General features: G+C 35.5%; 1 long non-coding RNA gene across 1 annotated transcript; it reads left to right on the top strand.

Annotated features, from left to right (window-relative positions):
- Positions 1–3,782: 3,782 nt before the first annotated feature.
- On the top strand, positions 3,783–7,794 carry LOC130143115 (uncharacterized). Its single transcript, XR_008819644.1, has 2 exons — positions 3,783–4,025; positions 5,643–7,794. It is a non-coding gene; the product is annotated as an uncharacterized LOC130143115 (long non-coding RNA).
- The last annotated feature ends 1,883 nt before the right edge of the window (positions 7,795–9,677 follow it).

The raw sequence follows: 9,677 nt of genomic DNA on the forward strand, positions 1-9,677 counted from the left end.
CTCTTAGAACTAATATCTATTGATTACATTCAATATTTGCATCAGAAATGCTGCAGCATTTGCCATACTAAAGAACCTTGGTGCCACAGGAACTAGGTCATATTTTGAAGCCACTGAAAGGTCTGATCTATTAACACAGATAATTAGGTTTCTGTGGTCTGGCCAAGATGCTTTTAGTTACACTGTTAAACAAAACACTTGAGATTCAGTGGATATAGTGTTTTACATGTCGTGGGGTATCCTGGTTTCAGCTGGGATGGAGTTAACTTTCTTCTTAGTAGCTAGTACAGTGCTCTGTTTTGGCTCTGATGTGAGAGCAGTGTTGACAGCACACTGAAGTTTTTAGTTGTTGATGGGTAACGTTTATACTAAGTCAAGGACTTTTTGGTTTTTTGGGCCTTGCCAGCAAGAAAGCTGGAGGGGCCTAAGGAATTGGGAGGGGACACAGCCAGGCCAGCTGACCTGAACCAGAGAAAGAGGTATTCTATACCACAGGATGTTATACTTGGTATATAAACTGGCAGGATTAGCTGGGGCCGGCAGATCATTGCTTGAGGATTGGCTGGGCATTGGTCAGTGAGTGGTGAGCAGTTGTACTGTGCATCACTTGTTTTTCTTTCTCCCATTTCCTTTAGATTTTATCCTTTCCCCCACCTTTTCATTATAACTACTTCTCCTTCCCCTTCCCCTTCCCCTTCTCCTGCTCCTGCTCCTTCACCTTCTCCTCCCTTCCCCTCCTCCTCCCCCTCCCCTTCCCCCTCTCCTTCTCCTTTTCCTTCTCCTCCTTCTTTCTTCTTCTCCTTCTCCTTCTCCTCCTCCTTTCTTCTTCTCCTTCTTCTTCTTCTTCTTTGTTATTATTATTATTATTATTTATTATTGTTCTTTCCTTTTTATTCTGTTTAAATTATCATATTGTTCTTATCTCATCTCTCGAGTTTTACATTCCTTTCTGATTCTCCTCCCCACCCCCACAGGTTGGGGGGGAGTGAGCAAGCAGCTGTGTGGTGCTTGGTTGCCAGCTGGGCATAAACCATGACATGGGGTGACCACTGCTGAAGAAGGTGTACTCAGGTCCTGTCCTATCGTTTTCCTAAGATCTGAGTACTTCAGAACAGCTGTTCAGCAGAATTGTTTGGTAAAATCCTGCCTCTAAATCTTGGAGAAATGTCAGTCTGTCATCCTGTTTTTCAGGACATCAAACATAGACCAAATTAATAAAAGAATAAAGTTTTTCTTCAATATCTTATTCCTGGCAATGACTCAGTGGGAATTATGTATATGATTTGCCCTGGAAAGTCACATAATAAAAAACTTCCTGTCAAATTGAAAAGTGATTTTTTTTTTTTTTTTTTTTTTTTTTTTGTCTACAGCTTTTTAATTTTCATTTTACTTTTCCTTTGACCACTCCCTGGCCAATATATACCATACCATCTGGAACCCAAACAGCCTAAAACTTCTTAGTTCACTGAAGCCAGAAGAATCAACAAATGAAACTAGTTTCACTGGAGTCACCATATCTGACTGTGCACTCAGTCAAAAGCTATTAAATATTTTGGATACCTGCCTGCTACTGTGCCTTTTGAAGAAATACTTGGCCCCAGAGAGGATGCATCCTTGTACCAGTAAGAGGATTCAAACTAGTGAAAGAGTTTGTCAAACCTAGCCTATCAATGCCCAGTTTTCTAGTCGTAACATTTGCTCTTGGGGAACTGCAGAAAACCATAAACTTTATGTTGGGTCACTGTCATGTCTTTCAATCAAATTTTAGTGTTGTGTTTAAAAGGAGATAACTCATTTGCATTCTAAAAAGCCTCATAATCTTATTATGCTGATAGATACAGGTACTTATGCTTAATTGATATAATTAAGTAATTATATTCTATTGTTTTATGTCAGAAGTGCCTAGAATGAAAAAGCAATGAGCTGCAGTGTGCTAGCTCATATTTTTGAAGCACTGAATAGCCTGGTCCAGTTTCACAATACTTTCTAGAAACAATTTTTATTTACTGTGTGTGAATTTAAAAACTAGCCCATAAAAACAAGGAATATATTAATATCCATGCACTGACATTTAATTCAATTTATGGTAACTCAGCTAAGGATGGCTTTATATGAACCTAAGGAATTAATATCTGTAGTGTACACTGTTACTTAGATCTAAAGTAATTCATGGTTTTGTGAGCAAAGATCAAATATACAACGAACATGCAATTAAAAGGTTTGTTATTATTGTAAGTGTACTTAACATGCTATACAATCTATATGTAATTTGATTTCACTCTACTACCACTAAGGAATGAGGATGTGATATATGTGCTCTGGGATGTGGCCTAGGATTTTTCACCTGTGATTGCACAACATTTTTCCACTGAAACTGGATTTCTTTGGCAGAGAATAACTGGATTCAAGAAGACAGCTTGAGTATGAACATTCTGGGCAGTTCAGATTATCTTTATCATGTCTAAAACCAGCAATCGATCTTCACCCAGTCCTGTACAGCCTGAAAAAATAATTGAAATGCTCGTTACCTTTTCCTCTTGCCAAAAGCTGAGTGAAATTTACCTGAATATACTATATGAAAAGGGTAGATGTATGGCCTGACTTTGTTGTGTCTTTGCAGAAGTATTTATTGTGCAATCTCTGCAGATTTTCCCTTGTAGCAGTGTAAAAACCAAACAAAAAAAACCTCTCAAAGTTTTGTATTTTCCAAAGGGAAGCTTCTGCTTAAGATTTGGCTGCTTTGGGTTATAAATACCAGCGAAAGAGATGTTATATAGAACAAGTAGCTCACACTCAAAATATAAAATATGAACTAGTCTAAACAAATTATCTGTTAATCACATTTAATATTTTTAACTCTAATTTCTAACATTTGTTTGCTGCCATTCTTCTGTCATTCTTATTTCTAGCCTTAAGAAACTGTTTCCAGATCCTCTAAAATGTTTTTTATTTTATATTAACAAAGAAAATATAAAACCTAGACAATTTTTTAAGCACTTAGGTTTTAGGAGATGGAAGGTAAGGCTGGGTACTTGCATGACCTGTTGTTTTTCGCTACATCAAATATGAGTTAATTTATTTTTTTAATATATAAAGCTGTAGAAAAAAATCTGTAAAAATACTCTATTGAATACTAGCAGTCAGATTTTAAGAGACTCTAGATGTAGCAATAGAGATAATATGTTGTTGAGGCATAAAATTGGAGCTTTTTATAAATGAGAGATTTAGAAAAAAAATTAACCTGAGGAGCATAGTCTGAAAGGAATATGACTGAGTTTATGACATCTAAAAATGAATGACAGGTATACTTTGAATTTCCTTAGCAGGAGTTATCTTTGTATGATGTGATAATTGTCATCTCTTCCTTACACAGACATGCAACAGACTTCGATGAACCCAGAGGGGCAGAAGCAACTTTGCAAAAGCAAGCTATCCATCAAATCAATCTTAAAAGACTTGACTTTTCGATGAAGTTGAAAAGTGAGCTTTTCCCTTGGTGGTAAAACCAAAAAACTGAGGGAGATGATCTGAAACAAGCTTTTTTTTTTTTTCTTTATTTCTTTTTTTTTTTTTTTTTTTTTTCTTAGAAGAAAGAGAGAGAGAAGAAGAAGAAAAAAAAAAAAAGAAAAAGTATAATCCTGGTGATATTGTCAGACATAAGTGAAGTGCTTTACAAAGTGTTTCATTTGGGGCATTTCATCAAGTCAAATATATAGTAGATCTGTGAAACAACAGATTTTTTTCCTTGTTAGGAAAAAAATGTTTCCTTGTTATCCTTTCAGGATATGAAATTATCAAATGATTCTGCCCTGTTCCTTAATAACTGGTTGAATGTGTGTTCCTCAGATAGACCATTTCCTTACCTAACTGGTGTGGAGGTGGTTACATGCTCTCTGTAACACAGTGATATGTGAAGGCTTCAGAGGGCACAATCTAGTCCTACAGTCACCTGCAGCTGAGTCACATTCTGGTCATAAAAAGAAGATACCACAGGTACTGAGAACTATCTTCTTCCAGTTTGTAAGGTATAGTATTGTGACATGTTACTTTATTTCCTTTACTAGTTTTGTCAAGGGTAAAGACCGGTAGGCAGAGCCTACTTTGCTGCCTGGCCTTTGAATACCGTGCAGGGCCTTTTTTCCCCCCTTTTTTTGGTTTAACATACTCTTAAATTTACTGAAAAGCAAATCTGTTCACTGTTTCATTTATCACTTTTATACCATATTATCTTTTTCCCCATTCTAATAACAAAGATTCTATTTTGAAAACATAATATGAGGAAATAGGCAATTTAAGCAGAACTACTTCTTGCACTGTAATTTCTATAAATGATATATATATACCTATTAGAATCCTGTGCTATGAGCAGTATGCAGGCTTACTAAGAAAGTCCCCATCACTGTGACTGTAGTAAAGAAACAATGTACATAAACCAAGAGAGAAAATCCTGGCTGTGACCAGTGTCTAAAAAACATATGGCAGGCTCTGGTCTTGATCCCTAATGGATGCCCCCTTTGATTTCAGTAAGACTGCAGGGTGATGCAGTCCACGCTCTCTGCAGGTCATTTATTAGCTTGCTTTATGCCCTCAGAGTATCACTCCTCTATTCTTGCCTACTCTTTCTTTTGCATAAGAGGCTGAGCTGGGTTGCTGCTTTGCTGTCCTCAAGGCACCCTGTATTAGCTTACAGCTTCCGTACTGTTAATCTTCTGAAGTAAATTATTTCTCTGCTGTTCTGTGGTTTGATAGTACAACGATGATTATATTAAAAGAGAATGCACATCTGAATTGTGTAACTTAGTCAGTACTGACTACTGTATCTCTTTATGGCATGTTTGTCCTCTTCTCGTTTTCTTTCAGCGGAAATTTAATCTAAAAACAGATAGCTGCTGTTCTTCTGCAAGTAAAATACTGAGGACTCAATGATTTTCTTAGTAGTTTTCTTTTTGTTCATCCTGATCGGACAATTCTGTAAAAGACAGGTTCTTTGCAGATCTAAATTTTATCATTCCTAAAGAACAAACAAGCCCCCCCCCCCCCCCAAAAAAAAAAAAACAAACAAAAAACCCGACCAAAAAAAAACATTTTGGCTTTTGAGTTCTAAAGCCAGGTTAACCTCTCATTATAACTTAGTATGCTTATTTTACGTCAGCATGTTTCCTTTTATTTTTTCCCCTCATTCTCTTTCTCCCTGCTCCATAGAAAGCCATGACACACCCTGATATTTATTTTTCTCTAATTTTGAGATAGTTCAGGCTAAGCTGAGAACATACTGCTGTTGGTGGGGCGGACAGACATTTTGGCTGTCCTGTCTCTGAGACATCCCATTAATTTCAAACTGCTTTTGGAAGAGCATCCCAATTAGCTGTAGCTGTAACTCTCTAACAAACACACTTAAATCTCTGCATCATCCTGAAAAGTATTCCTTGATAACCTTTCCTTGTCTTTAGCAAGTGGGTTGGTTTGTCTGCTGAGGCTCGCTTAAAGCAGTCAAGTGTGTTTCTTCCACTTTCTTTTGTGAAGCAATTTGCAGCAGTTCTCCCCAGTGTAGATTTGACTGCAGCTAACCATGTCTTTGTTGCTGTTAGACTAGAAAATTGCTACACCCTGGAAAATGCTTAAGTACTTTTTTGTTATTGCAGGATGAAGAGTGGAAGGACACTGACAACTGATGATTTATAAAATCCAACCAGCTCAGCTGGTGCTCATAAAGAAGCAAAAAAAGCATGAAAGAAGCTCATGTTATTCCAGGTGATATGACAGAGACAGGTAGAGAGCAAAATGGTTTTAGACCCCTGAAGCTTCTGCAGACATGGAAAATAACTTTTTCTGATTTTGTGAGATCTGTGTTGACTTGATAACTGTCATACAGAAGCTGTTTAATCCTTCAGGTATAGGAAAATACATCAGCATCCAGACAATTATTTGCTCCTGTTTCTGGAATACTTAACAAAATTGTGGTGCCTAGGCATAGCCGTGTTTTTAAGCTTTGCTTGTTTACCTAGTCATGCCTTTGGTGCAGTCAAGTCTGGACAAACTTCCTTGCTCCAGCAATTCTTGATTTCAGCTTGGCTAGAATAGTGTTAGTATATTTTTGCTTTAAATGAGGGAAGAATAGCCAGGATTATGTCTCTCTTACTTTGCTTGTGACATGAGAAAATGTTCATTTTTATTTCAGTCTTTCTCAAATATTAGTTTGGGGTTTGTTCTTTTTCTTTTTGTTGTTGTTAGAAAACTCTGTTAGGAAATGTTGAAGTGGACATTTGCCAAAGTCTTCATATAGAAATAATGATAATCAGTATGCTGTGTCACCAAAAAATGTAAGTTGTTTTTTTGTATTAGTTTTTTTGAATTAGTTTTGGTTATCAATCAAGTTTTCCTCAGCTTTTTGTTTGCTCTCTCAATCATGATTTTGAACTAAGCTTAAAACTGACTAATCAATACAGACTGCCTAAATTCCTGTCTCATTTCTTTGAACAAGGTTGAGAGGACAGAAACAAAGGCAAGTGATATTTTCTTACCACTCCTCTCACTATCAAAGGTCTCCCACACCTAATATGTAATGAAATATCTGGAAATGTCCATATGGCTCCTGTGGCATTTAGCACTATTAATTTTATTTTGTCTGGGTTTGAAACTGTATGAAGTATAATGTTCTCTAACCTTTCAAAAACATTAATTGGTGTGATGTCAATGTTTCCTAAGCGCTCAGCCTTTGTTATTGTAAACCTGACTCTTGTTTACAAAAGCCCAGGCTGAAATTCACTGACTTGCAGGAAAAAAAAAAAAAAAAAACAGAAGAAAGAAGAAAAAGAATATTTTGCATCTTAACACTTTCTGTATTTTCTCTTTAAAATTCCATTCCTCTTTGACAAGTAAAATAACTTTTTATGTGTGTTTATTTCAAATTCTTTGCTGTATCTTGAACCATTGCTGTTATTTATCTTAACATTTTAACCTGTGCTAGCTGTATAAAATTTAATTTTTTCTATTGTAGTTGTACCAAAAACATCCCTTCCACTCTTGATTTTTGTTTAGTACAAACTGAAGCTGATTTATATGGTTGAAGATTCATCTCCTAGTAGAAAACTGTAACTGTACAATTTATATTGGCAAGTTGCCCCTAATTGTCAATTTTTACTTTTTCACTATTTCTTTGATATGATAAACATTTCTTTTTTCTATAGTGTTACACTTTTTCTTTTTTCAAGTTACTCATCTGCAGAACTGAAAAAAAATATTAAAACCCCTGAAAATCTTAGTTACGTCTTTAGAATTGCTGGTCTCTGTTGCAGGTTGTGACATAGTCTGTTTGCATGCTGAATATTGAAAGCAACGCTGAAACAATCACAGTCATGCTATCAACTCCAGCTTGGAAGCACAGCAGCAGCTGAGATGCAGCAGTCCTTTCCAATAGTTGTGGTATGCCTAGAGAGGAAAGATATTGCTCTGTCAGTGAAAATGTGAATTTTGGTCTATTGTGTGAATACTCTGAATCTACATGCAGTGTCAGAAAGTTTTCAGTGTGGGAGCAAAGTACCTTATTGGTCATAAGGATGACCATATGTTGGTGCTGGTATGAAATCACTGACATGCTGTTAATTCATCTGCATCCATGGGACCGTAACTTCTTCCTTGGAAAAGTATGGACAGGTAGCTGCTGATGTATTAAGAACTTTTAGTAACAATCACTATGTCCTCACTAACTTATTCTTTTAAATAAACCTCATCATTAAAAATGCAGTAATTTTATCACTGAATTAGTGATACTAATAAAATATTTAATTAAGTCAATTTCTCTTTGTAACTAAATATTATCTGGTTTTGGTATGTTAAAGTATCTTTTTTCTTCTAATTTGTTTCTTTAATCTCTTATCATCCTGATTTTTTTTCTCTTTTCCATACATCATCTCCTTGCTCCTTTCTCATGTGAAGGGTTGTGATTTTGGCCAGAAGCACAACAGTGACATTCCATAGCAATGATTGATTTTATTTCACTTTGGGCATGTTGGTGGACAGTGGATTTATAAAGGGTTTATAACCTTACAGAACAATAGAAAGATGGACTGTCTTTAAGTTATGGCTGATGTCACTGAATTTCCAGTGTGGTATGCAAATCTGATAAAGATATAAAAGGCAAATAATTTTATTTCTGTTTTGTATGTAACTAAATGGAAAAAGAAAACCAGACTTCTGGGGGTGGATCCTAAGTCAGCAGCATAAGTAACATTTATTGTGTTGGAAAATATTTTTCTCTTTTGCCTCCCCAGGAGGCTAAAAAAAAAAAAAGGTTACTAGCAGGGGTTGCTTTGCCTCACTGCTCTGAGAAACAGATCAACTATTTTAGGGAAACAGAATATCTGCTTAAATGACTGCCAGATTCCCTCAATGATTGTCTTATGTTCTCATAGTCTGTTTAAATTATAGTTTGATACATATTATCCATCGCCATTTCCACATAAAAATGTATCAGTAATTTAATTTATTATGTCTATTGTGAAAAGAAGCTAATGACAAAGGTTTCCCAAATTGTCATAATGGAAAATGGTAAAATGCAGCAAAAAATACGAAAGGCTTTTTGTTTGGTTGGTTTTAATTTTTGTTGTTGTGGTTTTGGTTTTTTTTTAATTCAAATGGAAGGCTTTTGGAAATAGGAAATCTATGAAGTGTCTGAATAAACACCAGATTAACATTTAAACAATGTTTTGCCAGTCAACCGTGATTGTAGCAAGGCTGACTTCAATTAGTTTCAAATTTGACAGGAATTCTAGTAAGTGGTAAAACAGGCAAATAAAGTTTGTGGAGCAATTTACTGAAATAAATTAAAGAGCATTGTAATTCTTGACTTTTGCTATTTGAATGAAATTAGTACAAAACATTAAACTTGCCACCTGCACACACACACCCCACCCCACTCCCCCTGCCCTTCCCCAGAATAGGGATCCTTAAAAACACGGGTATGCCAGAAACCCACAGGTTCTTGCTAGGATTTTAATACCAAACTTAACTTGAAAAGAAGTCCATCCTTTGTGGCATAAGCAAACAGTCTTTAAATCTCTTGGCAAAAAACCTTAAGGCACTATGCAAAATGAGTTCAAATGCCTTACATATTTTCTTTCATATGTTGAAAATAAGATGCAATATCAAATGTTTTTATTGTCTTTACAGATAAGGAAAGATGTTTCATTTGTAATAAAATTTCCTTTCTTATATAAAAAGCCTGAAAGCATGATTCTTATGGATTACAAACATTGAATTGTGAACAACTGAGCTTCTGTTTTCTTTCACATTATAGATTTAGCAGTCAGTTTATGTAGTATGTATGCTGATAAATATACATGCATGCTGTATATCTCTAGATAAACAATAATACTGATAAAAATAGGGTTTAGAGAAAACGCTAAGGTTAAAGAATTAGTTTTCTTTCAGACTGCAAGGTGAACTGATCAAATCACATGACCTAGGAGTATTCATTTAGTCAATATAAGAATTGCTATTTTATAACAATGAAAGTATCCTCAAGATATATAATTACAGGAGGGGAGGTGCATTGTCATAGTATTTCTCCATTGATTTTATGCTTGGTAGATTTGCAGAGGAAGAGCCTCTGTTTTTATTTGTACAGCATTTTTGCTAGAATTCTGCTGAGTCTTTAACCTCATTTCTTCTGTACTAAG

The sequence above is a fragment of the Falco biarmicus genome, chromosome Z (assembly GCF_023638135.1).
Source record: "Falco biarmicus isolate bFalBia1 chromosome Z, bFalBia1.pri, whole genome shotgun sequence".
In the NCBI taxonomy this organism is placed as follows: Eukaryota; Metazoa; Chordata; class Aves; order Falconiformes; family Falconidae; genus Falco; species Falco biarmicus.